This window comes from Ambystoma mexicanum, chromosome 5q (assembly GCF_040938575.1).
Source record: "Ambystoma mexicanum isolate Mex_15411 chromosome 5q, UKY_AmexF1_1, whole genome shotgun sequence".
Classification (NCBI taxonomy): domain Eukaryota; kingdom Metazoa; phylum Chordata; class Amphibia; order Caudata; family Ambystomatidae; genus Ambystoma; species Ambystoma mexicanum.
Window position 1 is genome coordinate 1,087,694,155 of NC_090933.1, and position 16,201 is coordinate 1,087,710,355.

Below are 16,201 nucleotides of genomic sequence, written 5' to 3' on the forward strand. Positions count from 1 at the left end.
AGAAAGGCTCTGGCGAGCCGAAACACATGTTATCACTTAAAGGGCACCTTGACGGAATAAAGCAGTCAAAATTCCTTTGTATGGTATTAATTGGCGCAAATTCCTGGAGTTATATTTTCTCTTTTTCACATAAAAAATATTAGTCAAACAATATACATTTCCCAATATTAGCAATAATGTAGTTAAGTTTATGCCCATCGTACTCTTTTCACTTTTTAAATGTTTCAAAACCCTACAACCAATCAGCATTATGTCTGTAGCCATTGTGGCACGTAAAATGTACTCACAATCATGATGCTGTGTGGATTGGTGAGCCAGGGGACAAGTGAGGCTATGTAGACCAACCCCTAAATAACCCATTAGATCGAAAGTGTTAAGGACTCCGTCAAGTGTCCACGTCATGTCGTCTATGCACAGTTAACCAATACTATCCTAAAAATAATCTAGAGCCATAGATTAAAACACAAGGAAAGCATTTTAACATAACCTTCATCCTCTCAAGGATTTCTCTCTTCCTTCCTTTGTGCTTTGATGAATCCACTTATCCTGACCTGGCGTAAATATCAACTATTATCTATCTTTGATTCGTTCTCACTAATGGGCAGGGCCAGATTAAATGGCCCCCCGACTTACAATCCCACACCACAATTCTGGTAACAAGAAACACATTACCTTGGTCAATTCTGATATTGATTTTATTATTTAAAATAAAGTCAGTTCAGAGGTGGTGCCCAGCTTTATGCAATGGAAGTCACCACAGCAACCATCATTACCTACTGCCAAAGTCTCCATCTAGTCCAGTGAACCTTAAAAATGATCTGTTTGGGGGGGCGCTGTTGTGCGCCGAGCAAGATGGCCGCCTGAAGCGTGAGCTCCGCAGCGGGCAGACTTCATAATCCTGTTTTCTGGCACTTTTTCCCATTGCAGCCGTGCACGGGGCACACGACTTCGTAGCTGCTGCCCCAGTGATCCTGTGGACCCGGCCCCGCCATGAATCGGAGCCGGGAAGTGCTTCCCCGACTCTGCTGTGCCCATCCCCCCGCCTGCGACGCTCCTGCGCGCCTAAAATCCAGCCCCGGCGGAGAGTGGTCGAACCCGCCCGAGGTCTCTGCGCTCCTTCCCACATCTGCTGGGCATCGGTGAGGGCTGGCGTGCCTTATCCTTCTCGGCGGCGGGGTCGACGGAGACCTGGGACTGTGACCCGCCGGCCGAGCTGTTGCTTCTGTTGAGGCAGGGCGGCCCGGGGCGCGCTGTCCCCGTGTCCCTGGAGGGGCGCCCGGCCTGCGGTGAGGCCGCTCCGCTCTCTCTCCCCGACTGCATGATCCACCGCGGGGCCTCCTCGCCTTCTATGTGAGGTCTTCATCGCCCATAGGGAGGTTGCTGGGAACCCCCCCCCCCCCCCCCCCCCGACGGCTCCCGGGTACGTGCCGCGGGGGGATTCACTATCTTCCTGAACGACTCTGCGGCCGCTGCCCCGGCGCGGATCGGGGGCCGCGGGGAGCTTCCGCCCCCCCCCCCTCCTGTGGTGATCCTGCGAAGCCTACACCCAACCCCGGCGGAGAGACGACGGGTCCGCCGGGGGTCTTGCCGTGCTTCCCCCTGCATCTGTGGTGTGTTGGTTTGGGTTGGCCTGCCTTTACCTTCTCGGCGGCGGGCTCGACGGAGACCTGGGACCGTGACCCGCGGGCCGTGCTACTATCTTGGTTGGTGCTGGGTGGCCTGGGGCGCGCTGCCCCGGCGTTCCTGATCGGACGTCTGGCCCACGGCTGGGCCGCCCCGCTCTTTCTCCCCAGGAGGGGAACCATCGTGAGGTCGCCTCGCCTTCTCCCGGGAGGTCTTCACCGCCCGCAGGGGGTCGCTGGGACCTTCCCCCCCCGTCGGCACACGTTGCGCTGCTGGAGCGGCGCGGCCTCCAGGTACGTGCTGGGGGGGGCCCCGCTGGCTTCCCGTGCCGGGGTTGCTGCTTTCCTGCCTTGGGTCTCTGGTGTCACCCCTCTCTGGGGGGGCGTCTCCTCTGCGGTGGGGAGCATCGGAGGCCCACAAACAGCGACTACTTGCTCCGCCTGGTGTGCCCGGTCCTTCCTGGCTCCCCTGCTTGGCGGCCCTGCTCTTGACCACCCCCCCCCCCCCCATTTGGGGGCTGCCCTGCCTTCACCGACCTCACATGTCTTCCACCCTGGCTGGAATCCCTCGCTCTTAGTGACCCTGTTTGCTGGGGGCCTGCTTCTCCCCGCTTCATCACGTTTGAGGCTGCTGCCTCTCCACCCGCAGCGATACTCTGCAGAAGGGGTGCTGACAGTACCGCTGGTCCCCACTCTTCCATCTTTGGGATCTCCCACCTTCGAGGCCCTCTGGTACTGCTTGCTACGCCTACCTGAGCGGGCTGGAGCCCTGCGGTCTACACTTCACCTGCACGGTCTTGCGGCCACGGCATCCCCGGCTTCCCTCTCTTGTTACGCATCCTACCCGAGTTATTGGCTTGCACGGCCTGGGCCCCCCCCCCCCCCCCCGTCTCCCTCTGGGGGCGGATAGCGTTTCCCCCTTTACCCCACTCAACCACCATCCTCGTCAAAATGACCAAAGGGGGCGCACGGAAACAGAGCTCCATCAACATGTTTGCGAAAGCGGCTGTGAGATCACCGGAGGAGTCCACTGAGCAGGCCCCTGTTGCGTCATCATCCGCCGAGGCACCCGAATCCCAAAACATGATGGACTTCATTAGGGAGGGCTTCACCGCTCTACACTCAAAACTGGATGATATGAACGGCACAATATCCTCGATCAAGGCCCACATTGAGGGGACCGATAGTCGCGTGTCTGAGGTCGAGACACGGGTCGGCTCCGCGGAGGATGCACTGGGTGCCTTGCGCTCTGAGGTTGTGGCTCTCTCTGGCCGAGTCCTCGAAGTGGAGAAGAGGAACGAGGACTTGGAATCCCGCTCAAGGCGTAATAACCTTCGTATTATCGGGGTCCCTGAGAACGAAGTCCATGAGCCAATGGAGGACTTCGTTGAGCACACACTAATGTCACTCCTGGACTCACCCAAGCTCTCCCCTCACTTCGCCATTGAGCAGGCGCACCGTGCCCTTTCCGCTAAACCCAAACCCGGAGCTCTGCCTCGGCCCATCATCGCCCGGGTCCTGAACTACCGGGATCGTGATACCCTACTCAGAGCCGCGAGGATCAAGGGCAAGCTGCTATTGGGTGGTGCGAGGATTCATCTTTACCCCGACTTCTCGACGGCCGTCCAACGTGAGCGTAAGACTTTCCAAGCGGTGAAGCGGCGGCTGCGAGATCACTCCATTAAATATGCTATGCTCTACCCCGCCAAACTGTGCATAGAACATGCTAACCAGGTGTTCTGTTTCACGATCCCGGAGGAGGTCTCCAAGTTTATGGACGAACACTTCCCAGGTTGACTCCCTTCTCCTGTCCACTGCTTTGCAGCTACCCCCTTGGGCCCTGCGGGGGGAGGCCGGGCCCGGCCGTTCCCCGACACTGGTGCCGCATTGATCCTCCTTCCCGGATTCGGCTTGTTCAAGTTTCTCCTTTTATTGCAAATATGTGCCATTCCGCTAAGTGCAAGACACCTTGTTTGAGTTACACACAATGTTTGTAGTTGCACCTTAAGCTCTACTGGTTCTGCTGCGTCCCGGAGCGCTGCGGCCAGCCGGCCTACAGGTCCCCAGGCGCTGATGCCTCTAGTTTGGTTTTGGTTGAGGGGGTTTGGGATTGTCATTCCTCTGTTTGGGAGGGGGATGTGGGTGGGGGTGGGACATGTTGGGGGTATTATTATCAGAAAATTGGCGCTGGCAGCGAGGGCGGACCGGGGTGCAGCTCTCACCCATTGGTCTTGGACACTTTTTTTGACTCTAACACCATCGCATCTATGGCTGAGGGGGACCTGACCTTTATGAGTTGGAACGTACGGGGATTGGGTAACTATAAAAGGATGCGGTAGCTCCAGCTGCAGGCTGAGCGCCACGGGTCCAAGATTCTCTTTTTGCAGGAGACACACGCTCGCACGGAACAATGCGTGCGATTCGCCAAAACCTGGGGCCCCCATAGATTCACCACCGACTTCTCTACTCAAAGTCGTGGGGTCATGACCCTCATTCACAAGAGTCTCCGGTTCACCCTCATCTCCTCGCACATTGACCCCCTGGGCAGGTATGTTCTGTTACATGCCACGCTTCAGGGGAAGGAAGTGGTTCTGCTGAACATTTATGGCCCCAACCTTGATGACCCGGAGTTCTACAGACAGGTCACGTCTCTTCTAGATGGCTTCCCCCTTGCTCCAATTCTCTGGGGGGGGTGACTAACACTATTTTCGATGTAGCCCTTGATAGATCTGGGTCCAAGCCCCGTCATCTCTCCAGGGCAGCCTATGCTGCATTATCATCCTTACCTCGTTTGGCTATGGTGGACGCATGGAGGTTCTTTTACCCCGATTCCCGCATTTATTCGTTCTACTCTTCAGTCCACGATTCGCACTCCCGAATTGACCGATGGGTGATCTCCAATGTCTTGGTTAAGGACGTGATACAGTTAATGATTCTACCCAGGACCTGGTCCGACCACTCTCCAGTGACCATCACCGTAAATTGGAGCCCTGATCCTGGCCGGTCCTGTTGTTGGAGACTGAAACCCCTCGCCCTACTCGATCCAGAGGTCCGCTCCGAGCTCGGGGACTCTATTGAAGAGTTCTTTGAGTTCAATGCGGGCTCGGTACCATCCCTGGCCACACTATGGGAGTCTTTCAAGGCTTATATTAGAGGGATTGCACTTTCCAAGGAAAACTGGGTCCTCAAGTCGATCCGGAGAGATCTAGCCGAGAGTGAATCCAAGTTATCGACCCTGGAGGCAGCGTGTTCACTTCACTCTTCTCCGGGTAACCTAGCGGCCATTGGGGTGGAATTGGATACGTTTCGCTCTCTGGCTGATCGTGAACAGAGGTTTCTGGAAAATTCAGGTATGGCGAGGAAATACGGGGAGGGCGAGCGCCCTGGTCGCTTCCTCGCAAGGTTGATCCGACATGAGACGGGTTCCCCACATATACTCGGGATCGAGAGACCGGACGGCTCTTTGGCTGTCTCCTCTCGGGACGTCAACACGGAATTCTTTAATTTTTACGAGTCCCTATACTCCAATTCAGACGAAGTAGCAGTGGCAGAGATTGACTCCTTTCTTAACTCCCTTCCCTTGTCGGCTTTATCCCCCGAGGCCGCGGGCTCTCTTGATTCCCCACTCACACTGGAGGAGCTCTCCGACGCTATCGACTCCCTATCCTCGGGGAGAGCCCCCGGCTCGGATGGTATCCCAGTCGAATTCTGCAAGTCCTATAAGTCACTCCTGCTTCCCCACTTGTTGGCTGTTTGGGAGGAGTCGGTTGAGGCGGGTGTGTTCCCCCTTCACTACGTGAGGCCACGATTACAGTATTACTAAAGGCCGGCAAACCCCCCTCGCATTGTGGATCGTACCGTCCGCTTTCACTTATAAATTGTGACGCCAAAATATACGCAAAGGCCCTGGCGCTCAGGTTAGCCCCCCTCCTGCCATCCATCATTCATCCCGATCAAGCCGGCTTTGTTCCGGGGCGTTCTACCTCCCTGAATCTAAGACGTATATTTAATATAATATACAGGATTAGCCCAGAGACTCAGGCTGTGGCGGTCACGCTTGACATGCAAAAGGCCTTTGATTCGGTCTCATGGCAATTCCTTTGGCGGGTTCTCGAGAGCTGTAAATTTGGTCCCTCCTTTCTCTCTTGGGTCAAGCTACTTTATTCATCCCCCGTGGCTAGGGTCCGCACTGGTGACCACTGCTCCCCCTTCCTTGGGATCGCCAGGGGGACGAGGCAGGGGTGTCCATTTTCTCCCTTGGTTTTTGCAATTGCCATGGAACCCTTTGCGGACATGCTCCGTCACCGTCATGTCCACAGAGGCCTCCGTGCTGCGGGGAGGGCGGACATAGTCTCCCTATATGCGGATGACGCGTTGTTGTTCATTCGCTCACCATCCATCAACCTGCCTCCAGTGCTTGAGGATATCATTTATTTTGGCCGGGTCTCGTGCCTTAGGGTGAACTGCTCAAAATCCACCCTGTTCCCACTCACGGAATGCACTTTTCCCCCCCCCCTGACACTCTGGGATTTACATGGGCTCAATCCACGTTCACCTACCTGGGAATAGAGGTAACGCGCCAGCAGGCGCTAACCTTCGAGGAGAACTTTCGGAAGTACCTCACACATCTGTCCATTAAAGTATTAGCCTGGGACAAGCTCCCCATTTCCCTTGCAGTCAGAATGGGATTATTGAAAATGGTGGTGTTACCTCAGCTGCTTTACAAATTTGCCAACATACCCTTGTGGCCAGGCGCGGACTTCTTTCGCGACTTCACTCGTACTGTTAACTCTTTCCTTTGGCACTCAGGAGCGGTCCGGCTTAAGTATGAGACCTTGTCCACTCCCATGGCCAATGGGGGCTTTGGTGCTCCCGATTTTCTTAAATATTGGCTGGTATCCCAGATCCAACATATCTCCCATTGGTTCAACACAACTGACCCCCCCTCATGTCCGGCTCGAGAAACTTGCGGTCTGCGACCGCGAAATTCGCTCTTTGGTTATACAACCCGCTCCTCTGGTACTGAACACAGAGTCCGGTCGCTAGCACATCCCTTGCATTAGCCAAAACATGGAAGCTGCTTGGAATTGCCCACGCCTTCCACAGCAACCTTCCTCTCTGGAACTTCCTCCCGGGGCTTCCCCAGGTTGCACCACTTACTGTTCGTCGCTGGGCCGAGGCAGGCTATGAGTTGCTACGGGACGTGTTTGACCAGGGTATATTCATTGAGTGGCTTGACCTTCCCCTGCCCTTGAGGAGTGACCAGAGTGTCTGGCTTCAATACGCGTCTCTCCGTAAGACCCTCAAGCGTAAGTATCAAATGTTCCCTGCGCTACCACCAGACGACCCGGCCATTGAGGAACTTACCTCCCCCCTCACCCATGAGAGGTAAAATCTCCAGGTTATACTCTATGCTGCAGTCCAGATCCTTCCCAGAATTCGCTAAACTTAGACGGTCTTGGGAGGTGGACTTGGGGGTGGAAATGTCAGATGATCGCTGGGCACGTTTATGTGAACGCACTCACCGGGTGTCCCTTAATTCCCGATTTAAACTCATTCAGTTTAAGGTGCTGCATAGGTTCCACTACACTCCGGTCAGATTGCATCGCATGTCCAGTGAACACTCATCTAGTTGCCCTCGATGCAGTCATGGTGATGCGGACTACATCCACATGATTTAGTCCTGCCCCCGCCTCTCACAGTTCTGGGGAGCGGTTTGCTCGACGGTATCCGCTATTCTCGATCACCCCATCGACCCTTCCCCAGCATTGTGCCTCTTCCACGACCTCCCTGGTCTCTCGAAACTCCAAAAAACTGGCCGGCCTCTGCATGCTCTTAGCGGTTCGATCTATCCTGCTTTGCTGGCTTCGCCCCTCTCGCCCCACACATGCCCAATGTTTGAGGGCGGTCACGTGGGCCTCTGACTCCGAGGAAACCTGGTCTCACATGCAACCCACCCACTCCAGGCCTAGGGACATCTGGCTTAGGTTCCGCTCCCACATGTCCGACCTCAACGCGACTCCGGTTGCTTCCCCTCCACCCACTCTCTCATTAGTCCGAGAGCTCCCTCCATATCATTGTGTTCGGCCACCCCCCCTTCACATGTTGATTGTACTTATGCTTCTTAATCATTTTGTATGCAATCTCTGTATGCCTGTACCATGAATAATATTGACAGACTGTATTTGCTGGGCGCTGTTCGCCTGTTTTGCTGCCACGCTGCCTAATAAAAAATTTATAAAAATGATCTGTTTGGGGATATGTCCAGTTTGAGGTCCCCTCCATGCTAGCAGTAGAGGGCAAAGCATTTTGACAGCTAAACCTCTACTTCGAGTACTCAATAGGTGTGGGAGTTACCCATTATCTTGAACTGAAATTCCCATATACAACGTTTTATGCCCATGAAGTATTGTAAATAAGACATTTTTACCAAGTTCCTGGTAAGTACACATATTCCTGTATAAATCAATGGATAAGCAAACATACAAGCTTCCAAAAGAATCAATCTATTTCAGGCCAAGCCAAACAATGTGCACTGCTTAACCAGGGGATAGAGTTGTTATGGGCGGGTGGGGGTCGGGGGCAAGAATTAGACAAGTCCAGATATTGAGCCCTGAAAGACAGAACCACAGGGAAGGCTGGAAGATGTTACGCCACAATACCCAATATTCATGCCCCTGGTAAAGTGCCAGGATAAGGGATCCAGGGAGAAGACAGTGTTGATGCAGGAAACACAAGAATAAAAGGACAGAAGAAATGAGGACCTTGAGTAAAAGGGGGGCAGAAGGGGGGAAGGGATTTTGGAATTCTACTACACGTGTGCAAGGACCTACCAAATAAGCTATAAGTATACCCAAGATTATACTATATTCTTGGGGTCCTCACCTCATGCCAAATTGAGATTATTTAAAATAAACGGGTGGTGCCCAGCTTTATGCAATGGAAGTTAACACAATGTTAATCACAGGCAGCTTGTGCAAAAATAAAATGTCCTGCCTGCATGAATCTCAATAATATTCTGCAATCACACGCAGATTAACTACAAAAACGAAATTGACTGGCCTGCTTACACCTGGAAAATGTCATACACACGTATCCATCTATATAATCCAAACTGTATATGGCTTGAATTCTGAACAAAAGAGCATTCTAATTCTGCCGTTCACTGGTCATTCATTTCACAGAATTCTTAGTTCCACTTTAATATTCATAAACTACACATTTTACCTTTACACACGATAGGCAAGACTTTCACTTCAATATTCACAACCAGTGCTGTTAACTGCAAACTATGATATCCCCCAAACCCATTTCCCCCTGTGATTATGGTGCAGCGGACTGCTGATGCGTGTGTCATTTAATGTAAGCTCGTAGTGAACTCCACCAAATATGTGCATTTATCTCCGGTTAGGGAAACTGGGTCACCAATTTAGAATGCATTCCATTTCAGCTCTCCCACCACAATCTAGAAAAATAGTGCTCGGCCTGCATTGTATAGATATAACCTCCACTTTCACAAATGACCCCCCTTTTACAAATGAGTCCCCCTGTGCAGTTTCAGAAACGTGCCTGTGGAAACATGGGTTCAATTTAATGGGACTTTGTTTACAAAAAGAAAATTGACACAGACAGACCCACAAAAACTGACAGAAAGGCACACACATACATACTGTGACACTGACATACTGACACTGCGTTGGTTTGTGTCAAATGTGTTTATGTGCGACTGGCTGTCTCAATGTCCAATTGGTTGTCTCGGTCCATTGTCTGTCAGTGCAACTCTGTCCATCTCTGGCAAACAGCCATGCAATCTAGATGTGACCAACGGTCATTACCTACTGCTAAAGATTCTCCATCTAGTCCAGTGAATCTTAAAAGGATTATTTGTTTGCGTTCATGTCCAGTTTGAGGACCCCTCCATGCCCGCAATAGGGTGCAAAGCATTTTGGCAGCTATGCCTCTACTTCTCAGAATACTCACAAAAGGTATGGAGCTCCCATAATCTTGGACTGAAATTAATTCCCATAGACCACAATGTTTTAAGCACATGGAGCACTGTAAATAAGATACTCAAGGTCTTTTTATATTACCAAGTTCTTGGGGAGTACACCTTTCCAGTATAAAATCAACGGATAAGTAAACAGGCAAAGATCCAACAGTATCAATCTATTTCAGGCCAAACAATGTGCACTGCTTAGCCAGGGGATAGAAGGGCTTATATTGGGTAGGGGGGACTAGAATGAGAGAAGCCCACATAGCGAACGGTAAGAAGTTAAGCCATAATCCCCAATCTTCATGCCCCTGGTAAAGTTCCACGATAAGAGATCTAAAGAGGAAAAGCCAGAATAAGGACAGAAGAAATTAGGACCTGATCTTGGTCCTATTCGAACCTTTGTTTGATAAATGGTATTTCCCATTTGCAGTGGTGGAGTGGCGCAGGTGGCTGATCCTTTTTGTTATCCCATTCCTTTTTCTCTGATCCTTTTCAACTTGGGTTCATATTGTATTGTAGTAGTCATTTATATAGAGCCTTTTCCCATATGGCGTAGGGTTGCCCACTTCTCTTTGCCACATGATTTCACTATTTGTTTATTTTCCTCTTTTGGTGACGTTGGTCCAATTTAATTTGTTCTCCCTTTCTTACAATATGTTTTTCCCCCTCCTTTCTTTGTGCAGGTCTGGTTTGCTATATATTTGTTTTTAATCTTACTAAATATAGTGTGCTACTGTTAAGCATGTATGTATTATGTTGCATTTATTATGAGAATTGCCAGTTGTTTTAACCTCATCTTTCCAATGCTGCTAAACTATATTTCGTGGAATGTTAAAGGAACTCATAATCTCATCAATGGGCAGAAAGTATCATCAGATCTCAATAGATGAAATCCTACTACTATCTGCATGAAAGAAAGAAACACATTTGTCTTTAAAGGAAGATACTAAACTAAGACTACGGGACTCATTACAAGTTTGCTGTTCCGGAATAAAAGTGCTGGTAACAACATTTACAAGCACCTTTCCGGACGGGCCCATCCAGACTTACCACCAGCCAAGAGCTGGAGGTAAATCAGGCCCCCATTGAAAGAAACAAAATACATTTTAAAAAAATCATATGTTTTGTCTGCCACCGGAAATTCCAGCAATCCCCCCCCATGGAGTTCTATGGGACTCCATGGAATGGGGAAATTAATAAAGTTACTCACCGTAGTGACTACCTTACTCCTAGTCCATAGTCCCCTTTCCTCCATACTTTTGGGACATTCCGTCCTGTGGGATGGGACCGGAGCACTTTTTTAAAAAAAACATCACATTTTTCAAAGATGTGTCCTCCTTTTATGCGGGGTACTGCACGTAGCCGTAACCCCGCCCTCCTTAGCTCTGCCCAGCGCATCACTCATCAGTCCTTTTCTATCGCCAGGTCTGAGACCTTTAAGCAGTAATAGAGGATACTTCTTAGAGGGGACGGCGGGCGAGCGTATGGAGAAAAGGGGACTATGGACTAGGAGTAAGGTTGTCACTACGGTGAGTAACTTTATTATCCTCCTGCGTCCCGTCCTCTTTCCCCCATACTTTTGGAAGATTACGAAGCACTCCTCATAGGAAATAAGGGTGGAAGGAACCGCCTTACTGAAAAGAGTTTTAAGAGCAGCCTGGCCGAATTGAGCCTCGGTTCTTGAGCTCAGGACTAAGCAGCAATTCTTACAAAACACGTAGCTGCTTTGGCAAAGGTTTGATGTACTTACTGAGCGACCAACAGATAGGAGGCCAAGAGGGGAAAGCATAAGCTTTCATGCAGGCCCACAAGCTGCAAAGAGGACCACCCCTGGCGGGCGTGCCCCATTGCTGCAATGTATGTATGGATGGATGTATGGATCCTGGAGCCAGACAATACACTGGAAGGCCCAGGCCAAATTTGTATGGCAAGATCCCCAAGGAGAGGAGAGGGTCTCCCTGCTTGTTAATGTAAAACCTCCCTTAATGGGAGGTATTCAAAAAGACCGCTGTGGCCCGTGGAGGTTGGGCTGCCATCGTCACACCCGAGGGGTGAACTGCATAACAGGAACAAATGGAGCAATAGCCTCCCCCATGGAGTCTGGGGCCCTGCGTGCCATTCTAGCCTTGAAACAAGGAACCTCTGCAGAGCCGGTACTGGCAGATCTAGGGTGTGTACTTGACACATCAGGGGCTTTCCCAGAATAAGCCTCCAAAAGGAGGCTCTTCAGCAGAGCAGGTACTGGAAGGACTGCGGAGCGTGACCACCTTCCTTCACCCCCTCAAAGAACTGGCATCACCACAGTCGTCGCACGGAAAGGCTTAGGGATATACCTTACAGCCAGGACCCTCGATGAAGGGACTCCCAATGATTAAACCCCAAGAAGGGGAACCTCAGGCTTAACCCCGGTCTCATAGCCACCACGGGAGGGGCCTCGAGCCAAGACTCGATACAGCTAGCCTCAGAGCGAACCCTAGTATCCAAGGCCACAGCAGAACTGGGGCAGCCTTCGTCTCAAATAGGGAGCCTTGAAAGAAGATCCTGTATTGGGGACCCGCTGAGGGTGCCCCCCCCCCCGCACCCAGAGGAGCTTCTGGTGCGTCTCGCTGAGACGAGACGCAAAGGAGTACTCGAATTTCCCTCGGAAAAATCGAAGATAGTGCGCAGGCTAGCCTAGTTGAACACTGAAAAGACAGTAGTACTAGCGCCTCCCATGCTCAATGAGAGGAACACGTTCCACCGCTCTGAGATATAGAAGTTTCTGTAGGTCTGAAGGGTGGGGTAAGAGGAATGGCAAGCAAAAAACCTAAACGATGGACAAACCCCACCAGTCTTTGATGATGGTTTGCCACCTCTCCAGATGAGACGGGATTCGTCCTCCACCAAAGTGTAGGTGATTTGTCGGCAGGGAGATTACCTGTCCCTGTAGAGGAGGCAGATGGCCGAGCTAAAAACAAACCACCTTGCCGCCGCCGCTAAAGGCGGGGCTACCAACAGGAGTTTCAGATCGGCGCGCACGGTGACCCTGAAAACCCCTGATCCCAGAGAAGGACCGAGCCTGGGACCCAGTCTTCTGCGAACAAGGGGAGCTGAAGCTGTCGCTAGGAACAATAAACGGGTCTTTGTTGTCCACATGGAAAGCGGCTCAACCCCATGAGCATCTGAAACTTCCCAAAGAACTCATCCTCAGTGTCGAAGAGGAAGAAACCGCTCTTAAGGGACCTACTCCTCCCCTCCAACCGCCCCCCACAAGGAGGATGGTTGCCAGGAAGGTCCACCACCGGCTTGGTCCACAAAGATCAGTGGAGCAAAGCAGCAGAGAGCGAGAGAATGAGGCAGCGAAGCCCACGCACGCAGGTCAAAAGAAGGGCAAAACGGGTTACCATTGCCGAAAAGAATGCTCCCAGCACCCGACGTTGTTAATGTAGGTGTAAGGGAGGTATCCAAAATGGCCACCGTAGGCCACGCAGGATGGACCGCCATTTTGTCACCACCTGAAGAGAACTGCGTCACATGCGTAGCTGAGGCAATTGTCTCCTCAGGAGAGACAGGGGACTTCAGCAACACTCGAGCAGAGCTGGTACTGGGTGGTCTTGCATGTTTAAGCGGCATCCCCAAACCAGTCTCAAACCTAGCCTCTAACAGAGGAACCTTGGAAAAGCCGGTACAAGAGGGAAAACCGTCCGTGACCCCCCCCTCTTTGCCCCCTCAACAGAACCGGTACCACCAAGACCTTAGCATGGGACGATTGAGGACAATACCTCACCGGCAAGACCCCCTGAGAAGGTCTCTCAGATCTGTCGGTAAAGAGAAACCTCAGGTTTCAACCTGGTACGTAAAGCTCCCCTAAAAAGGGGTTGGGGGGGGGGGTCAGTGGGGCTATCCAGAGTCGGGACTGGGTACAGACTTTAGCCTCCAGAAGAGGAACCTCAGGGTGAAGCCTGGTATCCCAGCACCCAGCCAAACTGGGCTTAACCTTAGCACCGTGATGGTGAACCTCGGAACAACGTCTGACATTGGCAGGTCCATCAGAACCCTTGGAGGAATCTCCGGTACACCCGTTAGGCCCTTGGGGCACCTCCGGGGAAAACCTTGGTGACCCAGCTACAAGAAAAGCCCTCCCTCATGGGGTCATAGTGCGTAAGTCTCTGAAACATCCCGAAAAAGGCATCCTCTGATGAAGATTTTAGACACTTGGGTGGCAGAGGCTGCTCGAAAGGGGCATGCCCCCACGAACGCAACGAGGAAGGCTGCCAGGAAGGCCTGCCGCCAATCGGGTCTGTGTAGACCAACGGGGCATAAGCAGGAGGAAGCGAGACCGTATGCAGCAGTGGCATCCGAGCATGCCAGTCGTAGGAAGGGCGAAACAGATTTGCACTGTCAAAAGCATGTGGAGACAGCTGTTCACCAAAAAGAAGATTCCCAGCACCCGGTGTCGACTGTGTAGGTGTAAGGGAAGAATCCAAAATGGCCACCGTATGCCATGAGGGGAGGGCCGCCATTTTGTCTGCACTTGAGGAGAACTGCATCACATGTGTAAGTGAGACGGGAATCTCCACAGGTTGGTCAGGGGACTTGATCAAAACTTAAGCCTTGATACAAGGACCCTCGGCAGAGCCGGTACTGTGGGGCCTCGGATGCTTACTAGACATCTTGGAGATTGTGATATTAGCCTCCAAAAAGGAGGAACCTCGGCCAAGCCGGTAACAAATGCCTCCTTGACAGAGCCGGCATCACCGCGAGCGCGGGAAAATGAGGAATCCACCTCACAGACAAGACCTTTGGAGGCCTCTCAGTTCTGTCAGTACACACCTTATCCTCGAGAGGAGGAACCTCAGACCTGCGTCCAGTACTTCTAACACCCTTACGAGGGGCCGCAAGCTGTGGCTCGGTACAGAGAGCCTTCACACAGGCCTCGGGGCGAAGCCTGGTATCTGTAAGGGAAGCTCCAATGGAGAACTCGGAGCAAGCTCCGGTACCTAAAGCCTCAAGGAACTGAGGAATATAGCACCTGATAGGTGATCCTCGGAACGTAGTCCGGTATCGGCAAGGTCCCTCGTGGAAACCCTCGGAGAGAACTCCGGCACGCCCGTTAGGCCTGTAAGGCACCTCAGGGAAAAACCCCCGGTAGAAGAGCTGTTCAAGCCCCTCCCGGACCTGGAGGACCCCGGGAAGGAGTCCCCCAGCCAGGGTGCCCTAAAAAGTCAAGCACTTACCGAGCGTCCATGTTATCGTCAATGAAAGTTGAAGATGCGGTGGAGGAACCTGCTGGAAGACTTCCTCCCAATGACAAAGGCGACACTGAAGTGCCCGGGCCGAAAGGGAGTCGCAGTAAAGACACAAGACCCAACCGTGGTCCAGTCCCAGACCAAAGGGTAATAAACTGGGCGAAAGGGATTTGCACTAGGAAATAGATGCCTGAAGAAACTCCCAGCCCAGGACGCCGATGGCGTAGATGTAAGGGAGCCATCCAAAATGGCTGCCGTAGTCAGCGTGGGAAGGGCCGCCATTTTGTCAGCATCTGAAGAGAACTGCATCACATGTGTGAGTGAGGCAGGAATCTCCTCAGACTGGTCAGGGGACTTGCTTTAGCCTTGATACAAGGAACCTCGGCACAACCGGTACTGTGCGGCCTAGAATGTTTCTGAAACATTCTATTAAAGCACAAATTAGCCTCAAGAAGAGGAACCTCGGCAGCGCCGGTAACAGAGGAATTACGGTCAGTGACCTCCCTCTGTGCCCCCTCGACAGAACCGGTATCACTGCAAAGGTGGTAACGTTGAAGAATCCTCACCGACAAGACCTACACAGGTCTCTCAGTTCTGTCGGTCACCTTAGCCTCAGAACGAGGAACCTCGGAACAGAGTCCGGTAACAGCTCCCTCAAGAGGGGCCTCAAACCTTGGTTTGGTACAGAAAACCTCCACAGAGGCCTCAGGGCACGCCCCAGTGTGTCAGGATTCCTGCCCCTCATGTCCCCAGCCCTCCAAGATGTCAGGCTGGAGCCAGGCCACGATCACCTACATGGCCCTCAAAGGCCTCTCCATCCCTCCAAAGACCCACTTGGAGTCAGACTTGGCGCTTGTGGCACCAGACTCACTCACTCCCACAGGATAACATTGGGGATTGGACTAGTAGTGCATTGATGAGGACAAGATGGATGCCCCCATATATTTCGGTTCCCAGAACTGCATGTGCGGTCTAGTCCTTTGGGTGTGGTTCAGCCCAGAGACACCTAGGATACCCAGAGACTATTTAAGCCACATCCAGGCTGAGAAACATGCTTTGCGTCTTCTGCACCAGCAGCGTGACACTCGCCGTGTTCGGATCGGTCTCCAGTAGGCCTGCATCTTTCTTCTGCGCTCAGCTCCTGCAAGAACACTGTTAGGAACAGCCTTACCTTGTGGCGTTTCTGCCCATGATTCATCGCTCCTTCTGTTCTGCGGGCATCTTCGGGGGTGCATTCCCATCCCAGCACGCTGCTTCCTAAGGAAAAGGGAAAAGAACAGAAAAAAGGCATTAGTAAGCATTCTGCAAATCTCAGCTTATTTTTAAATACTATACAAGCTTCAAATGCTTACCTGAAT

General features: G+C 52.1%; 1 protein-coding gene across 12 annotated transcripts in view; it reads right to left on the reverse strand.

Annotated features, from left to right (window-relative positions):
* Positions 1-16,201, reverse strand: part of MTSS1 (MTSS I-BAR domain containing 1) — a 1,344,348-nt gene that overhangs the window by 1,178,026 nt on the left and 150,121 nt on the right. The window lies entirely within an intron of this gene.